This window comes from Melospiza georgiana, chromosome 2 (genome assembly GCF_028018845.1).
Source record: "Melospiza georgiana isolate bMelGeo1 chromosome 2, bMelGeo1.pri, whole genome shotgun sequence".
Lineage (NCBI taxonomy): Eukaryota > Metazoa > Chordata > Aves > Passeriformes > Passerellidae > Melospiza > Melospiza georgiana.
In genome coordinates this window covers 11,285,495-11,311,360 of record NC_080431.1, presented here as the reverse complement: position 1 = coordinate 11,311,360, position 25,866 = coordinate 11,285,495, and the positions used below count along the sequence as shown (strand labels likewise).

At 37.0% G+C, this 25,866-nt stretch overlaps 1 long non-coding RNA gene across 3 annotated transcripts in view; it reads right to left on the bottom strand.

The window, feature by feature from the left end:
• The window catches only part of LOC131080484 (uncharacterized), a 275,439-nt gene that overhangs the window by 16,787 nt on the left and 232,786 nt on the right, over nt 1-25,866 (bottom strand). For all 3 annotated transcript variants that reach the window (XR_009114165.1, XR_009114166.1, XR_009114167.1), the window contains one exon: nt 21,723-21,785. This is a non-coding gene — a long non-coding RNA (uncharacterized LOC131080484). The remainder of the gene's footprint in view (nt 1-21,722; nt 21,786-25,866) is intronic.

Genomic DNA, 25,866 nt, shown 5'->3' with positions numbered 1-25,866 from the left:
TACAGGATGTTGAGTAAATATACGTTACATTTCTGAGGCATAAAAGTTCTTCATAAGGCCTTGAGCCAACAATTGAGAGCCTTAGAGTCTCAGTTCTTATATATCTCCTTTATTAGACAGAAACATTATACCTCTGGACAGGGTACAGACACCATAAGCATAGTTATTTGAAAAATTAATTGCCAAAATTTTCTGTGTATTTTAGTTAGGTAACAGCAGCCTTCATGGGCTGAAAACAAAAACCTGTAATCAAGCCAAATATCTAAGTCTCCACATTTATGAAGTGGTTCAGTGCAATGCAGAAATGGCAGGCTGCTTTCCTAAATCCACCTGCAAGTGAAGTGCCATGTGATTTTTTTTTTTTCAGAGGAAAGTGGCCCTCTTAAGCCTTGATGATATCAGAGTTCTTCAAAAGCAAGATGAAGCACAGTATTTTTTCAGCCTGCCTTTACACTTGCTTCTTTCTTAGAATTCAGCAAGTAAGTCAACAGGCATTTTCATTGTTCAGTGAGGAGCATCAGGAAGCATGAGGCAAACAGTACATGAGGACAGGTTTATAACTTCTACCTCTCCATCAATTCTTACAGATTTCAGTTGTTTAAAATTTTCTTCTTCACTCCTGTCACTACGTTAGCTAGTGAACTCATAGCAGCAGCTTTTAATTTTAAATACCAGGCATTCACACCTCAATAAATGTGCAGCAAATTACACTACATCAGCACACAGTTTCCCTTTGTTCACAGGGAAAACTGCTTCTAAAACTGTCTTAGGACTCATACTCTTGGATTCCCAGATTTTTTGGGCAAAGATGCACCAAAAATATTATTTATTAATCTAATTTATTAATATTTTTCTATCATTTTTGGGAAAAGAAAAATAAATTATATTGCATTCCTTTGAAACCCAACATCCATTTGAAGGAAAAACCCAACCCAAATTAAACAGTATCAAATGACACTCCCCATTCATTCATTTGGATTCTTGGTACAATTATTAGTGCTCATGATTGGGAACCCTGGACTCCTCTCACTCTTAAGCTCCTCTAGATTTTATTCTCTTCTTAAGAGAAAAAATTTATTTGAATCATTGTCTAATATGAGAATAGGAATTTTCTTTTGATTTGTAAGAGTTTCAAATGTGATGTTGTTAAGTGTGGGAGTGAAATCTACAGAATCAATGTAACATTTCAGCTTATTACTCAAAGGTTAAAATAAACTTGAGGGAACAATAACATTTCTTTCACAGATCACCTTTTCACTTCAAAATAAATCAAGTAAAGGTATTTCAAGCAAAGAGATCTCAAGTAAAGGGTTTTTCCATATAAACTCAGTCAAGTAATTCATTAAGGTCATCTGAGTCCTCTGCTTCAGGACTACAGCCAGAATTTACCCAAATTGGCATGAACAACAAGCTTGCACTACACATTTTCCTACAGGAATTTTCTCCACTGATGTAACCTATATGCAAACAAAGTGTAGGAGACTATTTTCTCATTTACCATTGCTACCAGGGTACAGCCAAAATTAGCCTAAAATTAAATGTACCAGTCAAATTAATTTTTATTAGCTCCTCCCACTCTTGCCATCTTGTTATAAGAAACACTTTGATAATGTGGAGGGATTTCAGAAAAAAAAAGAACAAAAAAACTTAAAAAAAAAAAAGGTTTTGATTAGGCCAACATAGTCTGGAGAAGAACTGTCAAGAGAGATGCTTTATTTTAAGTAAATGTTTTAGGCATTTGCACAACAGTCTACAAGCATTTTTTGGGCAATATCTCCACAGAAAAAGTGGAGTTTTTCCATAAAGATCCTATGCAGAAGTGAGACAGAAATAAGAATTTCCAATTGTGTAAGAAGGAATTCTTTTTCATAATGAAACACTACTTCAAGATAATGGCTATCATGTACAAAACTAGCTTAAACCAAACACGAGCAGGGACTAATCCTTCACTGGATCCAGAAAGCATCATGGATCACTTTTAGCTTTAGTTCTTAAGGACTTTCATACAAAAATAAGGAAGTCAAAGTGTGATGTCAGTGGTGAGAATCAATAGAGAGGAGGCACCTCAGAGCATGGCAGGAGTTCAAAGTTTTGTCTGCCTTGATAGGGACTGAAAGATCACAACAGCAACATCCCAGTGGGAATTCTGCAACCTGCCCTTCCAGAGATTTGAGGTTTCTATGAGAATATGAAAATATTGTAAACTGTAGAAGAGAGCAGGAAGTAATTACAGATTAGGAGGACTATTCAATGACAAAAAAATGATGAAACCTTTTGATGTTGAAAAATATTTAGTAATTTAGAGGAATTTTCAAGTATGTAAAAGAACATAGACCAAATAATGAATAGAGTGATGCATGGATTTGCCTCAGAGTTAAGGGTAACTGTGAAAAGACTTCAATTAATTTCTTTGACCTGGGGTTTTACTGAGATTCTTTGCTGCAATTTTAATATGGAACAACCTGGCAAAATATGAGACAGCTTTGTAACCATAGGTAAAATACAGACCTTTCCTTTATGCTGAGCAGTAGATATATATCAGCATGCTCAACTCATACTCAGTTCAAACCAATTTAGTAAAAGAGGATAGAATCATAGCATCAGAGAATCATTTAGGTTGTAAAAGGCCTTTAAGATCACCAGGTCCCACTCTTAACCCAGCACTGCCAAGGCCACCACCAAACCATGTCCCTCAGTGCCACATTTCCATGTCTTGTAAACACCCCCATGAATAGGGACTCAACCACTTCCCTGGACAGCATCTGACCTCCTGCCTCTGCCCCTGTGAAATCTTTGGCACCACAAGTTCCATCAGGAAATGAATCATGGCCACCTTAATGATCACCTTTTAATGGATTTCTGCAAATCCTCTTTTTTCCAAATATTTTTAAAAGCACTATTGTTTAACAGCTCCACAACGAACTTTTCTCCTTGAAATATATTTTAATCAGTTCTGTACATAAAACTAAAAAAAAAGAGGATGCTCATTTTACTCTTTCCTTCCTCTCCTCCCACGTGTTCTGCTTGGAGGTACACTGTGTAAAGATCCCTGCTGTGGGTGTGTGACTGTCCATGGGAACACTGGCACGGTTCTGGTACAACTGTGCAGTTAATTTTTTACAGCATATGAGATTTACTACTACCCTCACCTTTGGACTGGAGAGAGACACATGGAGCCCAGTAAATGCAGGGGATGCAGTCAGGTTAATTACAGGGATAACTCTGCAAACCTTAGCTGTGCTAAGTAATAACTAAAATGTAAGCAGGGAACAAGGACTGTCCTGAGAAATCCCTCAGCTCTTTACACAGTGGCAAAGATGGTAAATCTTGCCCCACAGAGGGAATAGTGAGACAGAAGGGCTCAATTAAGACCTTCACTGACACTTTTCCATTATGGATTTCTGAGAAAGAAGAAGAGTCTCTATGGGATGCTCAGCACCCTGTAATGGCTGCTACTAGAAGCACTTTCATCCCAGTTTGACTTTACACATCTAAATTCCTTTCCCAAATGTAAGCACCTACAAGTTTGGAACCTTCTTGCATAGACTAGCATTTAGTTACTTATTTAATAAAAAAATCTGTTATACATGCATAGATAAAATTTGTGTTCCCTCATTTTTGCCAAATCTTCACTCATTCTACTTTAGAAAGAGGAACAACATATTTATTTAAAAATAGGTTAATTTCTTCCTCTTGTTGCTTATTTCTTGTCTATCACAGCAGTCATAATAAGAGAAGATGCTACATTATAGACTATTGGCTGTACTGGATGTAGTTTATTGCACAGACAGGGTCATATTGCCATTAATTCTTGTTTATTGGAGAAATTCTTTTTATTTGGAGAAATTATAAGGGGAAGGGAAAGGCTGATAAAACTTTAACAGAGATCACAGGTTTTATTGGGTTGTCCACAATGACTTGATCTCTTTTTCTGGTTTTTCTAAATTAATTTAGTACCCAAGACAGGTCATAAATAGTTCAAATTACTTCTTTCAATGCCTGCTAGCTTTCATACTGTTGAATTTTGTTTGACATCATGTCATCCACTGCTGTAGATCTCAGGGATCCCTTTTCAAGTTCCCCACATAGTGTGTTTTGGATCTGAGCAACCCAGCTAATTGTGACATTTGCAGGTGCTGCCATCTCATTGCCTAACTTTCTTTCCATTATTTCCATGGATTAAATAACAAACACCATAACATGAAGCAGTGGAGCAGCCCACTTAATCTTTCAGTCACAGTGGAGGACGACTATATATTTTTACTCTAGACTTTGTCATCCAGCCATTTTCACTCCATGATGAGGATTTTCCTCTCCCCCAGTGACTACTTAACTTCCTTAACAGCTGCTCCTGTGGAGAAAACTTTTGAAGTCCAAATATTATGTTGACTGATTAATTTTCCCCTTCTTTTCTAATAATTGGTTTAAAAAAGAAAAACATAAATAAGAGAGCTAATAGAATAGTAAGGAATTAATATATTTTCCAAAAAAATACCTAGTAACTATGATATTAGCATTTCAGCATCTTACTTTAAATAGAGTCCTCCTCAATTCCCAGTCTTTATTTCTTCCTATTGTGCAGAAATAAACTTCACTAGATTAATCTGTAACAGCTTTCTGAAAACTTGTCACAGTATTATTCAATTCTTCAGTAGTGAAGAGTCATTACTCTTCATTTGTCGATAAACTAAAATGTGGCCACATATAAATAAGAAATCTTTGTAATCTTTATCACATTATTCCAAAAAAGTACATTTCTTTAATGTAAGAAGGGAGAGGTATTGCCACTTTCACAGACCAGAGAGAATGACACCTTTTAATTACATTAGCATCCAAATATAACAAGCAAATTCACTCAAATCAGAATAAAAATCCACACTCCTAGGCACTTTTTGACCTTAACCTTTCTGTATTTCTACTACTTTTATAATCTTGAACTGAGAATTTGACAGCTAAACTCTTTCCCACTCAAGTGTCAAACATTATTCCCAGAGCTCTGGGATTCTTAAAATTTGTATCTGAATATTGCAGTTTGAGATTACACAGGGTTTTTTACCACCGCCTTTAAAGAGTTTAGAGAACAATGCTCACATAAATACTTTAAAGTTCTTATTCCTAAGGTGCAGAACGTACCGTTCACACCTTGTGGCAAGTGGAAGTAAAATGGATTTAATCCAATTTCCAGCCTCCTTTATCCTGGGCTGCTCTACATCCCCTCACATAATTCAGTTGTCTCTTTGAGACTGCCTAGGAGTGAGCAGGAAATGCTCAGCTGCCCATGAGCTCCAGCCAGGATGGCTGGGATTTGTCCAGCAGTGCCTGGCACACTTGGAGTTCCTGCAGCCCCAGGGTTTGCCTGGAAAGCAGCCTAATGACCATTTTCTTGTTTCCCTCCACAGCAGAGTTCTTCCCAGGCTGGACCTGGAGGTTTTAGGGCCATGTCTGGCAGGTCTAGGGGTCCTTTCCATAGAAAAAGGGCCAGGGCACAGAGGATACAGAACAGGTGATGTTAAATGCTGTGGGCAAGGGCACCTCTTCAGCTTCCTTAATGCAAAGTCAATGCTGCAGATTATTTAAAGAGAAAAGTTTGGACTTCCCATCACTGTTCCCCCTCCTTGTTCATTTGCCATATTCCTCTCCTCTTAGACAATGAAGATCAACAAAGGCAATTTTCGTTTTATTTGTACAGCTACTTTTACTTTCAGGATCCACTGAGTTTCAGCACTTGAATTTCAATGGGTGTTGTTTATTTTAAACACCTTCATTACTGCAGTCTTTATATGTGCATATATTATGTAGCTTTTAATATTTATGACAACGAAATAGTCTTATTAAATGTGTGCTATTATTAAATACAAGAGATGCATTAATTCCAAGAAGAACTGTGGGGCAAGCTGTGTAATTACTACATTATAAAACACAATGTGAAAACATCACACTGATAGAGAAAACACATTCCAATGTGATACATTGACTTCAAACTGTGAGATGGTGCTGTTTAACTCAGAACACAGGCACCAGGCCTTTAATGCGCTGCCCAGAAAGGACTTTGATAAATATGTGTTTTGGCCTAGTCATCATTTTGGCAAACCAGAGGGCTCATCCCTTGATCTCAATGCTGACAATGACATCTAGCACAAACTTGGACAAACTATTAAACTGTCCTGAGCTCCTGCTTTTCACTGTGGGTATCATGTCACAAAAGGATGTCACATTCCTAGGTACATTCTGTTTGTTAGAAGCTGTCTGTGGAAAATGATGAAATAGAGGTATATGAATGGAGAAAGACACAAGAACCTTTGCTTTCAAAGCAAATCTGAATGTTTTCCTGAGTACAAATGTCCTTGAAGACTTCAGTGAGGTTATCATGGAAGAGGAGGGACTTCTGTAAGATTTGTATTAGCCTATTTTTCTAAATATTCCCTTACACTTGATGAATGTAATTGCAATATCTTATTCATGGATAAGAATAAGTGCATCACTTAATGGTGCATCATATTTATTCTACTGAAAAATGTGAATACACAGAATTTCTCAAAATGCTGTGGCTTGTAGCCCTGGCAGTAAATAGATTTACTTTTTTTCATATACTGATGTTAGTAATATTCTTAAGTGGATGCCATTGAACTGCTGTATATAAAGCTGGCTTCCCTTTAGAGAATTTTGTTTGACATCATGTCATGAGATTTTATCCCACAAAATATATAGATTGGTGAAAAGGCAATGGTTCAGACAACTAGTTGGCAAACATTATCTGCTGAATAATTATGAAGATTATTTATATTATGGTTTCCATTTTATATTTATTCCCTTTTCCTTCATGTTCTTCTGTTGAATTACTTTGAATTGGTTTTGTGCAGTTTCACATGAGGACTAATATTTACACTTCTTGGACTATGTTATTCCAAAGATGCTGAGACACATAAGTACAAGGACTTTTAGGATTACTGAGTCGAGTATCATGGGATAATTTTCTTTTTCTAATAGATGATCATTAATGATTCATTTCTCTTTTCCCCTTGACTACTACTACTGCTAGCAACAAGGCCCATTTCTCTTGCCAGCTTGTTGGGGTTTTTTTAGTAAATACTTTTTTTTCCATTTACTTTTTATTTAAATTGAACAATTATTTTGTCTCTCAAAGAACCCGAAATTGTTGAGACTTCATTGGTACACTTTCTATACTTAAATTTTTTTTCCTCAATAATGCGCAATAACTAAGTATTTAGTCTTCACTTAACTATTTCCATAAAGCACATAACTATTGCCTGTCTGCATGCAACTGTTTCTTGATATCTGGGGAAACTCCTACCTCCAGGTTTATAGAAAAGCTTTTAGAGGTAAAGAAGAGAAAAGGATTCACCATATTCCCTCAATCGTTTATCATTTACCTCGTTCTTATTTAACAATGAACGAAGAAAATTTATATGAACAAAGTAATGAACTGGTGAAACTATATTAATGAAAGTTTCATCCTGGAACAAACACAGGTTTTAAATAATTTTAAATTAATAAGGAACATGAAGATTCTAAAATTTAGCATAAATTACTTGAATTAGCATCCTTGTAACTTCTTTGTTAGATTCCATTCCACCATTTTTTAAAAAAACTTTTTTAGATTCTTTAACAAATTTTCAAGTTCAAGGTGGTTGAAGATTAACAAGAACTCCAAACCAAACCAAACCGACAAAAATCCCCAAACAATAAAAAAACAAAAGCCCCCACATCTATATGTCAGCAATGTTCTCACTCCCTTACATCCCACAGAGTTAGAACTCAATGTGCATGCTCTCATTAATGAACACTCCTAAGTATTTGTAAAATATATTTATACACATTTGCTTCAATCCACAGATTTAAAGTTTAAAGCAGTTTTAAAGCTTATGAAGTCCTCTGTAGCTCTGAAGCCATACAGAAGTTTTTAGAACAAGTATTTTCAAATGTTATTGCACTTAAGATAGTTACATTATCAGTATATCCAATACTTTGTTATGGACCTTAATGATAAAGGTGACTGGGACTGAATTTATTTGAATATTTTAAAATCAGCAAGGATTTTATTAATTTCTCCTTATAGAGAGGTTTTCTAATTTTTAGGGTATTTTAAGGTATTTTTGAAGATCTGCTCACATTCAAGAAGTTGTGAGCAAAAATTTATGTAAATGAAAGCCATGTACTTAATACATTTTGAGAATTTGACTTTCTCAGTATTTTCTACTTTAATATATAGACTTTAATATATAGACTTACATTAGTAAACACTTTTCTTTCTGCAGAGATACTGTTTTCATGATCACTAGTTCTGAAATAAATCTTCACTCAAGACTTCACTCAGGGAGAAATTTACTACCAGGTCTTAAAAATGTAGCATCGCATATGGGGAGCTGTGCTGGAGATGCAGTATATAAAATGCACTGACAGAAAGCAACAGTAAATTGAGGCCTGACTGGTCTATTGCAGTTATGTCAAATGGAGAGAAGAGAAACAACTGATGATGGTCAGACAAGTCAGTACAATCCTCTAATGCAACATAAAAACATTGTAAAATTACTGTAATTCTCTCCAATGAGAAATTACTATCTGGTAAATTAGGATTGTCTTTTAGAAGACAATATTGTTTTTTTTTTTTTCTCTCACAAGAGTGCCTATGAATATGGTTCACTTCACTTTGTGTTATGCTACTATTTGTTTAAAACAAAAGCTCTGAGGATACCTTACATGAAGATTAATAATCATTTCATAACCATGGCAAAAGCCTGTTTTATTGGTTAGCCATTTCACTTAGCGAGCCAATAACCTTGTAATGCAAAACTGAAATTTGAAAGTACCTAATAATATTAATCTTATATTATAAATATTCATATTCCCTCCTTTTATTGGACAGAGAAATTAGTGTTTATGTATAGAATAGAGAGATAAAAAATTATCCTCAAAAGAGGCTTGAATGTAAACTGCAAGCTCTTTTTGGATGCTGAATAAGCTGATCTCCTTCATAGAAATAACTCAGGTTAAGATCATGGGATCTCCCTATGTAGACCCTGCTGTTTTAACAGATTCCGTATTCTGCAGATGTTTTCACAGAACTGAAAAATTGGAAGCAGCTAAATTTACGTCAAGGAGATGGAAACTTATGACTTGACCAGTTTAGTGACATTTAGGGAATTAATGAGATATTCCATTAATTTGTGTCATGTGGAACTGCTATTACACTCTGAAAAGGACTAATAGACCACCATTCTGTGTCTGGAAGTGATCAGCAGTCAATAAACTTCATTCCCTCATAATTTTAAAGGGAAAGAAGTTCTGGAACCTCAACAACTTTTCAGTGCATGGTTTGAATCAGAAATATTGCTACTTCTAGCGCCACTGCACATGCTGTTCCTATTCACACAAATGTTTAACATTCTTGATTCTAACTAGGAATTTCCCTAAATTAAGTTTTGTGGTAACAGGCTGCAAATTAATTACAGTTCATATAGAAGCTGGAGTTATCTTATTCTTTTTGATTCAGGCTTTTGGGAGTTTTATATTTCTCATTTATGCAAATCAACCGAGCAGATGCCAAGGGAAGGGCACACACAGGAGTTAATCCTCCCTTATGATGACACTGTGCAGTTATAATATGGCCATAATATAATCACATTTAGTGTTTGTTGTCTCAGACTAAACTGAACTAACCAGCACCATTGCTGTATTGCCTGCATTAGAGTTATGCCTGTGCCTTTGCTCTGGATTTTCAGTTTATCTTTAGCTTTATATTTTTGCTTTCCTAATTCTCAGTAGTGGGGGATAACAGTGAGATGGTTTCAATTCGTTTGAAATGTGTAGCATCCTCAGATACTACTTTTCATAGTTACTGCCCTATAAATTTATATATTATAATGGGGTTTTCTGCTTGTAAAATAAAAAAGGAATTGACCGGGAAATACGAAAACTTATTCCCAGGAGGGAATATTCTGTTAATTGACAAATATGAATTTTGCCTGTAAATCTTTCCTTCTTTTAATATTTCACAGTTACCAAGATGCACCAGTGTCAATGAAGCACAACAATGTGAACCTACAACATCCTCATGTCCTTTCCCCATATCTTTCAAGTTCCTTTTTTTTTCTTCTACTTTCCTGAACGCCTGTGCCTGCATTCCCAGAGCTCCTCTAAGTGCAAAAGAGCAGTGACTGCAGCTCCATCCCTTGTAGCCTCTCTCTTAATCTATGTGCAGCTTCAATCTCCTTCCTTCTCTTATATTCTCTTACACTTCTTATCACATAATAATTCATTCTCCCTATTCCTTCCTTCCTCCCATACAGATACACTCTGTGTCTCTTGCTGCTTTTTTCATTTCTTGGTTCAAGTTCAAAAGTTTGGTTTTAGAAAAGGTAAAAAAATAATATCATTAATTAACCTCTTCCCAGATCCTCTCTGTTTGAAGCATTCATTTCTAAAATTTATGAATATTAATTTGTAAATATTAAAATAAAGACAGCTTGTCTTTATAAAATTACTGATAGATTTCAAAATCATATAATCTCTTTGTAAGCCTTTCAATCTTTACTTTGAAAAACACCTGCAGCATGAAAATAAGTAGTAGATTGTCGCAGATGATATTACAGATTTTTTCTGCATTTGGAAAATTTATTACTAATGAATAAAAGAATGGATTTGCCAAAGTTACAAGTTACTTATTTTCCATGAAAATTTTGCAATTATAATCTCCAAGATGTCCCCTTTAAAAGCCCATTATGCAAAATTCTATAAATGAAACCTTTAATTTACCTTTGAACGGATATTGAGTTGAGAATTTGGGGGAAAAAAATCCACAAGAAAGGTGGGTTTTAAATAATGGATTTGCCAATCTGCTATTTAAAAAGTGAAGTTTAACTAAGAATTTTCTTTCTTAAAATATTTCCACACTGCACCTGAATGACTTGTTATTGAAGCATTTGAGTTCAAGTTCCATCAAAAAATGCCTTACCAAGCTGGTTTTGCAGACTTTCATTAAATCTCCGATGAAGCTTCTGAGTGCAAGTCCAAGTAAATTAAAGGCCCAATCAATAAAAATTGAAATCAGCCTTGCAAATCATGCTGCCTGCTAAGAACTGTCATTAAATTAGAGTCAAATCAAATTACACAATAACAAACAACAGCCACTCCTCACGTATGAGAAGGATCCTTAGCACAAACCTCCTCTTGCCTGGAGATGAAGACAGCCTGACCCTCTCTGGACTCCCAGGGTTGTCCCTTGGAGAGGATTCCCACATCCTTGGCTCCTGCCTTAGGGAGCTGTGTGGGCCCAGCCCCGTGGCCTTGAATCACAGCCCTTATCCTCGTTGGTATTTCCAGCAGCTCACAGGGCTAATAAATAGCACATTCATTAGGCAGGCTGTGTGTTTACCGCCACAGACCAACACTTGGACTTTTTTAGCCAACAAAACCCCACACTGACTCAATGTTACACTCAATTCCTTCCTTCTGGGCATGGCACTGCACGTCCCTGTCCTTGGCAGGGTGGTGATTGCAGCCCCTTCCAGTGAGAGCCACCCCTGCCCCATGAAGGCTCCCTGGTGCCCCTGGTAGGATGGTGCCTGCTGGTGCTAAGGACAGAGGCAGGAGTGCCTGGCAGCATTCCCTGACAGCATTGCCCTAAAAACAGGAGGCTGGGGCCAGCACTGTCTCCCACAGCAGACAACTCCTCCCACAGTGCCAGGAAAGGGGAGGAAAGGAGTCCTATATCCCCTTGGAGCACCTGCGTGGCTGGCAGCAGCATCAAGAGGAGTATCAGGTGTGCAAGCTGTGCCTGTTTCCTCTGGCTGCATTGTTCATGTGCTTTTCTTTACAACAGCCTTTCTTTACACCAGCCAGAGAGGAGAGGAATTAAGGGGCTATTATCTCGTAACAGAGGCTAAGAGTGTATTGGTGCTCCATGTTTAAGTGTCTGACATGCAGAAGCACAACCTAGAGGCAGCTCCAACCACTTTATATATTTAACATTCTGTCATTGGGTCAAAAAGCTGTAAAAATGCCTTTGCACCTGAGGTTTCTCTTTTAGAACTTGCCCAGATGTTGTAAATCAAGAGGATGCTGGCTGCTAAATGCCTAAGATATTTTGGAAAAAAAAGCAGGATTGCTTCAAAGTGTTACACTAAATATGAGTTAGGCTCTTAGACTCATCACTAAAATTTACAATTTGTCCTTCCTGTTACCATAATTCAAAACCAAAATAATGATAAAAATACCTCTAAATTCTTCCTGTATCAGATGATGAACATTTAAGAAGAGCAATAGGCTTTGCAATATTTAATAATAATCACTCACAAAAATGCCTTTATCACCATAGGAATCACGTACTTCACAAGTCATATTCTAAGTAAATGCTGTCTAAAGAAAAAAATCCTTCTCAAGCAAAAACCTCCCTAGGGCAGTAGCCAAAGTGCCAGCTGTGGTACCTCAGATGGACTCAAGCCTGCAATCTCATCTCCAAGTGTGTGTGGGCCATGAACAGCAGAAGTTGGGAATTTTCAGACACTGTCTTCCTATCCAGTGATAAGACACAAGTGCAACACATGATTTAGGTGCTCTGAGCTTAGTTCTTTACAGTACACAACATGGAAATATATATATATTTGGGTAGTAGAGCTGAAGAAATTTGAAGTGAATATGGTAAAATACATACTGTTGGAAAGATCTAGCCTAAGGATGAAAAGTTAACATTTGGACGAAAGAACGTTACTTAGCATTGAGACGAACATTGGTCCATTGCTCCCTGTGCCCCAGCTCACAAGGATGTCCCCCCACAGGGATGTCAGCCTCAGCAGCAGCTCTCAAACAACTTAGCTCAACATAGTATCAACCCTACTTTATTAAAAATTCTACCCCCAAATAATTCTCCTCCCAATAAAAGGCTCAGCTGACAGACAAATCTGCAGGTTCAAAAAACTTATGGAATAAACCCCCTTCAATTGTTCAAACTAAGTGAACTTAGGACTTTTGAAAAGGTGAAGATGGAAATACTCTCTGAAAGTGCAAGATTTGCTGGACAAGCTGTGATATAAAATAGAAGACAATGATTCTCATCCCAGGGCATTTGAATACTGAAGGGACTTTCAAGCCATATCTCCATCTACCATGGAATCTACTTCCTGGTCCAGACAGAACATCTTTCTTGGGTACCTTTCCAAAAAACCAGCCATTTTCATGGATTTAGCATGCTCCAAATGTTATCCATAGTCTAAAGTGAAGTTCTTTCAAACAACAGTGAAGCTAGCATGGTCAAGTTCCCATCTGCTTGCTCCCTCTTAACATGGGAAATGAAGAAATTTGTCTCAGCAAACTATTTGCAATGGCTGAGATGGAGAATTTTGGGATTGTGTTCTTTTGCTCATTTCAATGTAGTGCCAAGCAAAAATCCCTGACAGCAAATATACATAAAGATACATGTGACTGACATCATCTTTTCTCAGACATACAAATCTGCTTTGGTATTGCAGCAACAACAAGGCTGGGTTTTTGTCAGGGAAAAGTGACTACTACTACTACTACTACTACTACTACTACTACTACTACTACTACTACTACTACTACTTTAGACTACTTTTGTTGTCCAGGGCTTTGAAAAATGAGAGTCACACAGAGTTTGAGCAAATTCAACCCCAGAGTCTCAAGGCAGACCTACAACAGCTTTATCCTCCTTCCCAAGCTGAAGAGTCATGACAGAGAGGACTCATGGAGAAGATGTTTTGAGTAAACTTTGATTTTTGCTAACCTTATAAACATGACAGCAATCCCCTTCTCTCCAGCCATCGGGGCATTCCCAATCCATCCCTGTTGCCAGTATATCTGCAATGGACTCTACATCCATTGCCAGTGTTATCATAATGCCAGTAAATGAAGAATCAAAAAATGACCGGTGGAAAATGTGTGTGGAGACCAAAGGTAAAAGGAAGGGAGTTGCATTTCCCAGATAAACTGCAGATAAACCCAGGTAAATCATTCTCAACCGTGGACATAAATTTTAGTTGAGGTGACTCATAACATTCAGATAAAGACAACACAAGCATAATATATGTATGTTAACCACATGCACATGAAAATACAAGAAAATACACCACTCTCTTTTTCCCCAGCCATGAAAGCAAAGCTGTAGACTCTTAAGGCTGTTATGACTCTTAGAAAAAGGATTAGTCTGCTGTTCTGTATTTGTGTCTTTTCAATGAGGCTCCTGGTGCAATGGTTGATGCATATCAACCATTATTTACTCAAGCCAGAAAACCACTTTATCCAGAAAACTTCCAAATAGAGGTGTTTATGGGGAACATCTTTCCATTCAAATGGAGGTGCACCAAAGCCTATAAGAGTAAAGGGATCCATGCTTATTTTAATGCAAGATCAAATACCATGCCAATTATATTTGCAAAAGAAGGGATAAGGAGACAGGAATTCCTGAACATGAGGATGTCATTCTAGAAAACAAAAAAAGAGGACTGATTTTTGAGATTTTTTTCTCAGATTTTGCAAGCATTCTTCATCAGAAGACTTCATCAATGTGAGGCTTACTCTTACTGTTTCTAGAAGAGGCATGAAAGAAGAGGTGAAGGGAAAAAGCCTCAAAAAAATTAGCCTGAATTTTTTATATATATGATATATATTATAATGAATTACAACTGAAATATCCAGAAGCCTTACGCAAAATTTAACTCTACCAAAAATATCACTCTGATGTAAATATTTTTACTATGTGAAGGCCAAAGCTGAAACAATTTCATTCTTCTGTACTGTGTAATACAAAAGCATTAGCTTTTCAAACTTGTATTTAACTGTGCTATAAAAGCAATACCCACATTTAAACAAGGCCTGCCATATGTATTTAATGCTTGTTTTATCAAAAATGTCAGAAACTTCTCTCAATAGATGAATGAATGTCATATGGAACCACATCCAAAAGATCTGAAAAACTTCAAGTGCACTTCTATTCCAGCTTTATCAGTTAAGTGAACTATCCCAGGTCTCTTGCTGAATAGTTTCAATATACAAGTTTTGGAGATTATTAAACATTGTTTGTCATGTTTAAGGGACAGATTTTTGAGGAAAACCTTTTTTGGAGTTGCTTTTAAGTATTTTAACACATTCTTTACCTAAAAATCTCTAAAGAACTTCAACTGTTTTGAAGACAAGGAAGTTAAACAAAGGATGAGACCAAGTGAAACTCCACATTTGCTTTTGCTGAGTAGAATAACAAACCCAGAAATCTGCTCATGTATTTTTGACTGCTGTGTGCTATTTCAACAGTATGAAACTAGTAATAACTTACTTTACTTCTTCTGCTAAACTGGATTAACTTCCCCTTTGGTACAGGGAAATGTCTCAAAATGGCTGCGCCCAAAACACCCAAGTTCTGTCAGTGCTTCCAAGTCATGGCTGTTAACTCAGAAATGTCCCTCTACCTCTGTTTGCTTTGGATGTGCCCCTGAACACAGACACTGTGGGCTGCAGAAGGAAATACAAATTCTCCCCAGCTCTCTGAAGCTCTTAAGACACTCAGGACCTGCCATTGCAGTGGGTTTTTGCCATGCTGTAATTTCTTTGTTGGGAACCAGGGCTCACCATGGATGAGCCTTAATCTTCACCAAGAAAATTGTGGCAAGCAAAAGAGTGCTGGGTGAGTCAGTGTCTCTGCAGCTTTTCTTTGGGATCAAACTAGTGAAACACTGAGGACATGTCTCCCAAAAGGAACAACTGGGAGTTGCAGATCCATTGGATCTCCAGATTTTTCCCGAATATCTTAATGGAGAATTTTTCCAAATGCAAGAAGCAAAGTAAAGGCAGAAGAATGACAATGTTCTCTCTTGCTTACAGGAAAAAACACTCTCAGATGGGACCTAAGTTGGAATCCATCCCCGTTTAGCCATGCCACAAAGTGCATTTATTTCCTACAGAAGCATCACACCAGTGTAATGCTGAGTCTATGAGGCACACTTATACTCCAACTGCACTGCAAAGGTAAAATATGTCAGACTTTACTTAAAACAGACAATATGCTTTATGACTTTAAAATGAAATCACAGAAGACCTAACTCCATCCAGCTGTTCTTAATAGAGCTTTTTTTCCCCCTTTGTTTTTCATTCTCTACCTTAATCCACTTCAAAATTACCTCACAGTCTCATTCATTTTTTGCTTGTAACTTGATAACTCTTGCCAAAACAATGTACTGCATATTACAGGGTAAAAAACCTAAATTAAAGAACAGAGAAAGAAATAGAGAAAATGTATATTCATTAAAGCTGGTGATGCTGCTGCCATGAAAATTTGCATAGCAACCTGCAACCAGGCCTGATAGAATTACAAATTTATCATGCCTTTGAAGGACAGATGAAACATTCCCACATTCTCTGCATCAGTCATTTCTATTCAGTTCAGCTTAGTATAAACAATTCCCCTTATTTTGCAACTAATTGAAGAATTAATACAAAAGGATTGAACACCTGTTGCTCTGTTGGCAGAAACCAGCAATTACAATGTTTCTTCCCTGTGAACTTAAACTACAAAAGCAAAAAAATTAAAATAACAAAAGAAAATGTACTGGTGACCAGAGTCTTTTTGAATCCGCAGAGGATATTGCAGTTTTTACTCAGATTGTGAGTGGTCCCTGTTAGGCTTCACTGGTTGATGGAGGTCTCCCCTCTATCCTCCCATTTAGCCAGTGCTCCCTTAAGCATTTTCCATCAGCAAGGAGCAATTCTGACTCACTCAACCTCATCTCTCCTCTGTCCCATATACTTTGAGACAAGCTTAATATTCAGTGTGGATCCACCTGTCATGCAGATCCTCTTTATCAATTTCCTATCACAAAAATTAATCACTGCAAATAAGTGCTGTTAAAAAGATAAACTAAATCCATTTTCATCTCCTCCTGTTATTCCTTATCTAGAAGAGGGTTCAAGTAAACCTTAAGCTGGTAGGAGACAAACATAGGGACCTGTGAGCAAGTGATTTTTTTAATACACAGACATAGGAAGAAAACACAACCAAAATACAATCAACCTTCAAATCCACTTAAAACAAACATTCTTAACTGTCCTTGCTGATGCAAAACATAAAACAACTAAACATTGGAAATATCAAACATCTTGTTATGTTTACCTCCAATGAAAGTAAAGTCAGAAATTCAGGGTTTCCAAACACCCTGAAAGGAGAACTGTTTGCTGGTAACCCGGCAGCTCCAGGAACAGATATCTCACCCCTCTGTGGAACAGTCACATTTCACCCTCTCCTCATCCCACAGGAGTCTGATCTGTCCCTGACCACAACCCCACAGGGGTGTTGCGCTCTGCTCTTTTGCAGAGCACGTAAACAAACCTAAGTCACTTTCCAGCAAAATTATCACCATTGCTGTCTTTAATGACAAATTATTCTTGAAAATAATACTCCTTTTCACTTTTTATGGAAAAGTATGTGGAAAAAGGCAGTGTCTCTTTTTCCCAGCTAGTACGGAATGAGCATCACTGTCTGGTGCAGATGCTCTGACTTTGGCAATAATGTTTGTTCCATCTCACTGGGGAGGCCCCATCTTTGAGGTCAGCTCCAGAAGTAGCCCTCACTTAAAAAATCATGGTGAATTTAAAGGCACAGCTCTTTTCTCTCTTTCTTCATAGCTGTTTCTAGGAGTGGAAACTCTCATTCTTTTTGTCTCTTTTTGTCAGGATACTTGCTCATGGGAGGTACATATTAAGGGACATGTCTTTGTGTCTTTGTTTTTCCAGACAGGATGAGGAAGGCTGCAAACCAGAATGAAATGGGGTCACACAAATTGGGGCATAAACCTCCATAAGCCTAATTCTGTCTCCAGAGTCAGATGGGGATCTTTTTTTTTTCCTTGGTTCATTCTGGTATTTCTTAAAAAAAACAAAAAACAAAAAACAAAAAAAAAAAAAAAAAAAAAAAAAAAAAAACAAAAAAAAAAAACCAAAAAAAAAAACAACAAAACAAAAAAAAAAAAAAAAAGCATGCAGAAGAAAAAGCAGCATGCAGAAGGCATGCAGATAGAACACCAGGACTGAGGAAGGGTAATTTTGTCTATGGCACCCATCCCACATGGGTGGAGGCGCCGAGTGCTGGGACCTGATACTGGGGGCAGTTTAGTTTCCAGTGTTTTGGAGACCATTTGCACAGGGAGTGTGACTTCTCCAAGTCCTGCTGAGCTAGAAAGATGAATCAAGGACTGAAACAGACGAGGGCATTTTGGGTCAGGTCTGACCCTGGCCTGACATTTGTTCTGATGTGCTGTGTAAGGACACAGGTGCTGAGACTCCAGAGTGGGGCTGGGCTGAGACAGTGAGTCACAGGAAGGGGGAAACACAGGTGGGCCTGAAGGTCATTTGGATCTGTGCTCATAACATTGAGTTCTTCAGGCACAAAGAAATAATACCATAAATCCAGGGAAGACCAGCATCAACTTGTGACATTGCCACTGTTATCCAAGCAGCAGCATGCAATATTTTCTGGAAAGCATTTTAAGGATAAAAGCAAATGTTCTTTTCCTTTTTCAAAAATATATAGACCTATATAGCCAGCAACAAAAAAAATGTACAGGACAAGCTATTCCCTAAAGAAAGAAAAAAGCATTAAATACTTGGTATTTTCCTGAGTTTATAAACCAAAATAAATTTTAAATCTTTTCTGTTAATGGTATTAAAATAATCATCATTCTTTCCTTAAGTGTCTGCAGTACGTAGTCACAGTCCATTAAGGCAATGTGTCAGCATTGTTCATAACAGCATTTAAATGAAATAATCAAGTCATCAGGACTATTTCAACATCAATAAAGCCTCAGAGTGATCATTATGTACAGCCATGAAACAATACCTTCTTGCATACTTTCCCTGATCAGATTAAAGTGGTGATGAATTCCTCGATGGCTCAAGTGTGCTCCAAGGAAAGCTAGAAGGTTGTACAGTTAACTCCCAGGGTGTAACTCTAAACCATACAACCTACTACCTCAACCCGGATGCACACAGCTTCCGACGGTGACCATAAAGTCTTCTTCATTTCTTCAGCCTTTCTTTGAAATGTGACAGCAGCCACTGGCCTACATATTTCCCATGGGGGGAGGCTTTCCACTGCAGTTATTTCCCACTTTTCAGACCACAAGGTATATTCTTAGATAGATTTTTATACTGCAGAAGTAGAACTTCTGTACTATCTTATTTACATATGTATAAAGATATATACGTGTGCTGTGTGCGTATATATATGCATACATATTTGATAGGGATGGTGAAAACCCAGAACATCTCTGGAAATAAATAAGTATTTGGTGTTACTTTAAAATAAGATTAAAATATAAATGCCTTCTTTGTTTTTGAATGTAATACCATGGAATGGCATATTTAATAAGGCCAGGAAATTGTATATACTACACTCCTTCACTGCAAACCCTATGGTTCCCTCACGCCTCTTTCTAAATTTCAACAAGACATTAAGCCAAAGATGCTTAAAGCAACCTCTAAAAGAACAAATCCCTTAATAGGTTGGAAGGCAATGGACAAGAGAAGAATTTCAGAATCAGCACATGGTTCTGTACCCTCATTTGGACCTGTTGTCAAACACCACTGCAGTGGGTGCTGCGTGAAGTTTTGCCAGATCACCACACTGACACAGACCCATAGAAGCGAGCTTGTGCAGTGCGTTTCAACACAAGATCGGATCTACGGGTTTATGCCAATTGGCATGGCTGCTTAGGGCTTTCCTCTTACAGGGACTGCAGCAGACTTCAAACAAACAAACATACCACGCGATGTGAGAACAAGTACCCAGGAGTGAAATCATTACCATCTATTGCAAAGAGGGCTCCTCCAAGCTTAACTGCATAAGTGGTGGAGGCAACAAACAAGCCAAAGATTTGTTTCAAATAGTTTCTATTTGAAAATGGAAGGATTTTTATTTTTTTTTTAACAGTTTAACGGCAAGAGATTGTTCTGTCTTCAGCTGGAACTAATGTGCTTTTGTCTGCTGTTTCCCTTACTGATGAACCCTCAACTCCCAACTTGCATCTGACTATGGTGCGCTCAACTGGAATCAAAAACTAGACATGTCATAGAAGCGAACAGTAAGGGTTTTCCTTCATGTCTGAGCTCATATCATATACTACAATTCAAAATAAAATTCACCCCACCAAATCTGAGATGCAACAAGGCACAGTGGAGTGCAGCTCCTATACAACATTGTGATAACTGCATAGCTATTTCTTCATATTATACCACAACTAAAGTGCAGCTTGACAATAACTTGTTGATTGGATAACAGCCACTAAGCAAAGCAAAGAAGTTAATTTGTATATTTTATTCACTAACCCTCCCATCAATGCAATTCCCTAGTAATGAGAATGCAAGTGGAAATGCAATCTTGCAAAACTTCAGGGTTAACGCCTTCAACAAATCCATGCTTCTTCTGACGGGCAAGCAACCCACTAAAAATTATCCCACACTTAATGTAGTGTACCCTAAACAACAGACTGAAAACAGCTTCTTTGGGGCAAAATCCAGTAATTCAGAAGGGTGACACACAGACACAGTTTTATAACTTTCATACTCTAACCAAAAACATTGAAAAACTGCACCTTTAAGCACAACGCCTGACACATCAGAATAACTTGCAACAATATGAATGCAAAGGCATTTGTAAAATACAGCCATGAGATGCAGGTATAATTTTAAAACCAGGCACCATATAAAGGTGTCTTTTGATTTAAGTAGGTAACTGAAATCTGTATCTGAATAAAATTTTAATGCCTTTTTTCTTCTAGTTCTCACCATAGTCCTAATTCTGCCATTGTTATTTGGGCAAAATACTTTTCAAGAGAATAAATGTTTGTCAATAGCAAAGTTTTTTTACCAAGTCAATGTTTCATTTTCTTGCAGACTTCAACATGTATTTCTGGTTCAGTAATGACAGCTGAATATTAGTGAATTACCATTTCCTTCTCTTTTTTAAATTAGTGAATTAAATCTTGCATGTTCATACCCTCTTGCATTTTAAAATAACTTTAGTTTATTTTCTAGAAAAGTCTCTTTTAAACCTGCTTTCACTTTCTATGCAACACATCTGCATTCAGAAGGAATGATATTTTTATAACTGCATTCTGCTGACACTGTAGAGAATATGTAGAGACAAGCCCTCAAACTAGAATAGTTATCCTAGTATCAGAAATGAGTATGCAGACTGCATATACAACTTACTGAATGATTGTAGTGTTATAAAATTGCTTTTCCCATTTTCTTTCTTTTTTATTTTTGTGAATAGAAGATATATTTCATATTTGAAAAATGATTGGTCTCTGCATTATAGTTACATAGTAGAAAGTAGATATATGTACTATAAATACATTAGTAATATGAGTATATTAGTAAATACATGTCTTATATATTATATATCTTATATATCTGCTAGGCCTAATCAAAGAACAAATTACGTTTTGATTTTTCAGTTAATTCTTAAGCTTCATGTAAACCTACGGTATAAAGCTACATCTGTATGCAGTTACAGCTACACAATCTGCAACATTCCCAACAGCAAATAATGAGAGCAAAAGTTTAATGCACATCTCTGAAATTATATTTGTGGGCTGTCTTAAGGAAATATTTTTTAAACTGCTTCAGGTTCTTGCCAATAGCTTTACTGTATAACCAAAAAAAAAAAAAAAGAAAAAAGTTATTAAGGATCATTGTATTACCTTCGCTGAAATCTGGTATCATTAACTTCTTCATTTTCCTTTTTCATTTTAATTTTTCTTTCACTAAAATAAAAAAAAACCAAACAAAAATAGTGAGAGAAAGATTTTGAAAAATCTGTTTTATGTCAAGTGTTTTCTGAACATGAAATAGACACAAAATTAGTAATTATTCTTTTAAGATAAAAACCCGACAGTGCTGAGGCCCCTCCTCAGGGCCATGGGAAGACATGCTGTGAACATGCATGCTTTGGAAAAGGGACTCTTTCTTTTATTATTTTCTAGCCTTTTTTTTAACCTGAAAATACTTAATTTCTATTAGGAATTTCAGAAGAGAAGGAGCAAACTTAATAAAAGGGAGTACTTTTTATCAAGCAGTGAACACAATGAGGTAATTAGGTACGGAACTTCAGAAAAATACGGGCATAAACTAAGTGGCTAAAATTAAGAAACATTTGCAAAACCTTATTGGTAGGGGGGATTGGGGGATTGTCTGACCAGATAGAGAAATTTGAAAAGTTATTTTAAGCTAATGCAAGCCTTGGTTTCTCAACAGGCTTAGGTATCAAAGACAAACAAAACTATTCCAACAAAGTATAGGGGAGGGCAATATCACCATAAGCCTAAGAAACACTTTCTGGTTAAAATGGGTATATGGAGGTGTATGTGTCATATATATATATATAAGGTCTCTATTCAGCAATTTCCCAGAATTCATTGCAGAACAACAAAGATATAAAGTAGCAAAACTAGCATATAATCTTATAATCATATAATCTATAATCTTAGAAATTACTCTCTACTCAGTAATGCATAAAAAGTGAAGAACATGTTAAAACAGATCTATTTCATAAAGAATATTTATAAAGCCTTTTATTATAGATGAAAATATCACTAATATTTTGAAAAAACCCAACAAATGTAAGAGTTTCTGATGAAAGAGATGCTGTAATTTCCAAGTCATTTCTAGCTAAGAACATCTGTATTTTTAACATAAATTAAAAAGACTAAGATAATAATAATAATAAAAAAAAAATCCAAACTACGTAAAACACCGATTTGGCCAAGATTTTCAAAATCTGTCAGTCAGAATGAATTTTGTTACATACTCTTCTAATTGCTTAGGAATATGTTACAACAGACAGACAAATGCCTTAAGTAAAAGGCTCTACTAAAGCGTCATATGCTCAAAACTTACTTCAACTGTACATGCACTTATCACAAACATCCTGAATGGGTATCTTAAATACTGTTTTCAGCTATTCCTGGACAAGTGCTCCTTTTCCAAATATCTTGAAATAGTTACTGCTACTGGCTGCAAACCAGGCATGCTTCATGAATGTCCCAATAATGTGCCTTTTATTCCAGTGCTTATCACACTGATTTCTTTGTAACAGATTTAGATATAAACTGTAAGAAACTCATATTTGAATTAACTCAGTTACAACTTTAATATACAGGCTAAAGAGCGATCCTTTCCTGCAGCTTAACACGATTTTTTTTCCACTTCTCCTCTTTAGAAACTGAAAGCATGAGTCACACTGCAAAAAAAGAATTTAATTTCCTTAGCAACCAGATCTAAATACCCACAACTTTCTTAGAGATAACCAAAGCTTAGACTGAGTAAATGCAACATTAAGGTCTTTGCATAACTCCAGTGCTTAGCTAAGACAAAATGTGCCTAACCACTTATTTCTACAGACCCTCGATTTTTTGTTTACTTTCTATCTTTAGCAGCATTAGATCAAACACACCCCCAAAAAGTTAGTTTTAAAAAGTGTGAAGAGAAGACTACGTTAAAATTAAGACACAAGAACTCAGTTGCAGAACAACACGTTTAAAATGGCTTAAAAAAAAGAAAAAGAGGAAAAAAAGAAACAGAAGCTATACCTGATATGAAAGGTACTTGTTCACCCAGTGCCAAATACTGCTATGTGAGCAATAGTGAAAAAACCATGCAAACAAACAAAAAATTAGTTCCATCTTTCTTTTTTCTTGTTTTGTTTTTACTTAAAGAAACAATCTCCTGTGCTCATTTTGTTACACTGTTTTAAGAAGCTCTAACACGTCCTGATGCCTCTGTAGTGAAACATGCCAGATTTTTTTTTTTTTTTTTTGGAAGCAGGAGAGTCACTTTTTTTTTTCTGTACTCTTGTATGTAGGACAAACTCAGATTTGTCTCTTCTTCTTAGGGCTCCTGTTCTTTCTCGGAAGAAGACCAGGATGCCCGTCTTCTCTCTCTCTCGCTCTTCTCGGAATTCCAGGCACAAAGCACTGCGCAAAAGCTGCACCAATCCTTGCCGCAACTGCCTGCCCAGGACAAGAGGTGGGGAGAGACCAGAAAATTCACCTCGCCCCTGCGCCGGTTTTATAAATGGGGCTTGCACAAATGTGCCGGAGCAAAGGGGTGAAAAGGCAGGGTGCCAGTTTGCTACACTAGGCTGCAATGATCTCATGTTCAATGCTGTCGCCCCGTTTGCCCAGTTCAAACGCCTGTTCATTAAACAGAAGGAGAAAAAAAAAAAAAAAAAACCAACAAAAAGAAAAGAAAACCCAGAAAAATAAAATAAAAAAAATTTATCCTTCAGACACTCAGGAGGGCTGCTCTAAACTACACGTCACCAATAAAAAAAGAAAACGTGCAGTTCTAAAATGCAGTTATGAAGTATAATTATTCTGCTTATATTTTCTTTCTTTCTTTTTTCTATCTGGAGATAAGAAGCAGAATTTATCAGGCGTGAAAGGGACAGCCTCCTGGTGGTGTGCCAAAAAAGCCAGAATAAAGGCAAAGTTGTGCTTCAAAGCTCAATTGCTTGCTGAGTCTGGCTAAAGTCAAGTATTAAGATCACCATTTTCTGAGCCATGTAAGAAAAGAGGAAAAAAGTCAGAACGGGCACCGCTTTCCAAGTCTCCGTTGGCACCATCACAAAATCTCAGCCGTAAGGTCACATGATGCTCTGCCAAATGTGGAGTGCATTCCCATAAACCATTCTGCTGATACTGCGAAGGCAGCTATTGTCTAGTTTATACCCAAAGTTCAGCCCACTCTTCATTGAATTAGCTGAAAAACGCATCACCTTTGGGGGTTGGGAGCCATGGAAACGTCTACCTGGCAGGCTGCCCACTTTTTCTGCCCAACAACCAGAGATGGAATTGTGCTGCCTAATGTAATGATGACGAGGAATGTGAAGAGTCGTCCAAAGTGAATCTGATTCTTGCAAAGCCTGCTTCATTTGCACAGCAAACTCTGGCTTCTTGTCGTTAAAAAGGGGAGGGGGAAGGGTAGAAGAAAAAAAAAAAAGCGCCTTTCTCCTAAATGTAGCAATTAAAGGTCTAGTAAACATGCCTAGTCTGCAACTTTCCTTCATAACATACTGAAATGGTTCCCAAAATAAAGCACTTGGTATAACACAAGTTTTCTGATTTAAAGCAGCACTCGCTTCTCCCCAGATTAATGTGGCATCCCCTGGACATTTTTTTTCTCCCTAAGAAAATAAGAAAAGGAAAAATCCCTACACAGCAGATCTCTCATCTCTTCTTTTTACCTGTCTTTATTACTTCCTGATTTTATCTAACACAAATTATACATGCATGCAGCAATACCCACCAGTAACGGTGGGGCTGCAATCTCCCTCAAAGCAGTCTCCTGAGAAAATTGCTTGTGTTTCCAGCAACACAAAACTCTTCATCTGAGCCCTCTTATCTTCACCAGCGAGTAGGACAGCTGGTCTGCAAGTTTGCAAACCAGAACATTTGAAACCAGTCAGCACCCTCCCTCCTTCAAAACGGATTTTGTGAAAAAAGATGCAATCAGGCAGAATTTATAAATGATGCAAGTTACTAAATAGACTAAATAATAGACATTACTCTTCTGCTACAGACCTGAAATTTCGATTTTGCCCAGCTATTGTTCTACAGTAAAATGTCACGGAAAATGTCACTTCCAAATGAAAATACCACATAACCTACTGAGCAACAAACACATGCTCTCCCAGCACCTGAAAACCTCATACAGAAGAATTGACCTCAGAGCTTTGTGTTGTCAACAAATGAGTTTACTGTTTCTACACCATGAACTTTAATAGCTACTGCAAAAAGCAATGTTAAAAACGTGGCAATTTCTCTGATCCTCCCATTAATAAAAATG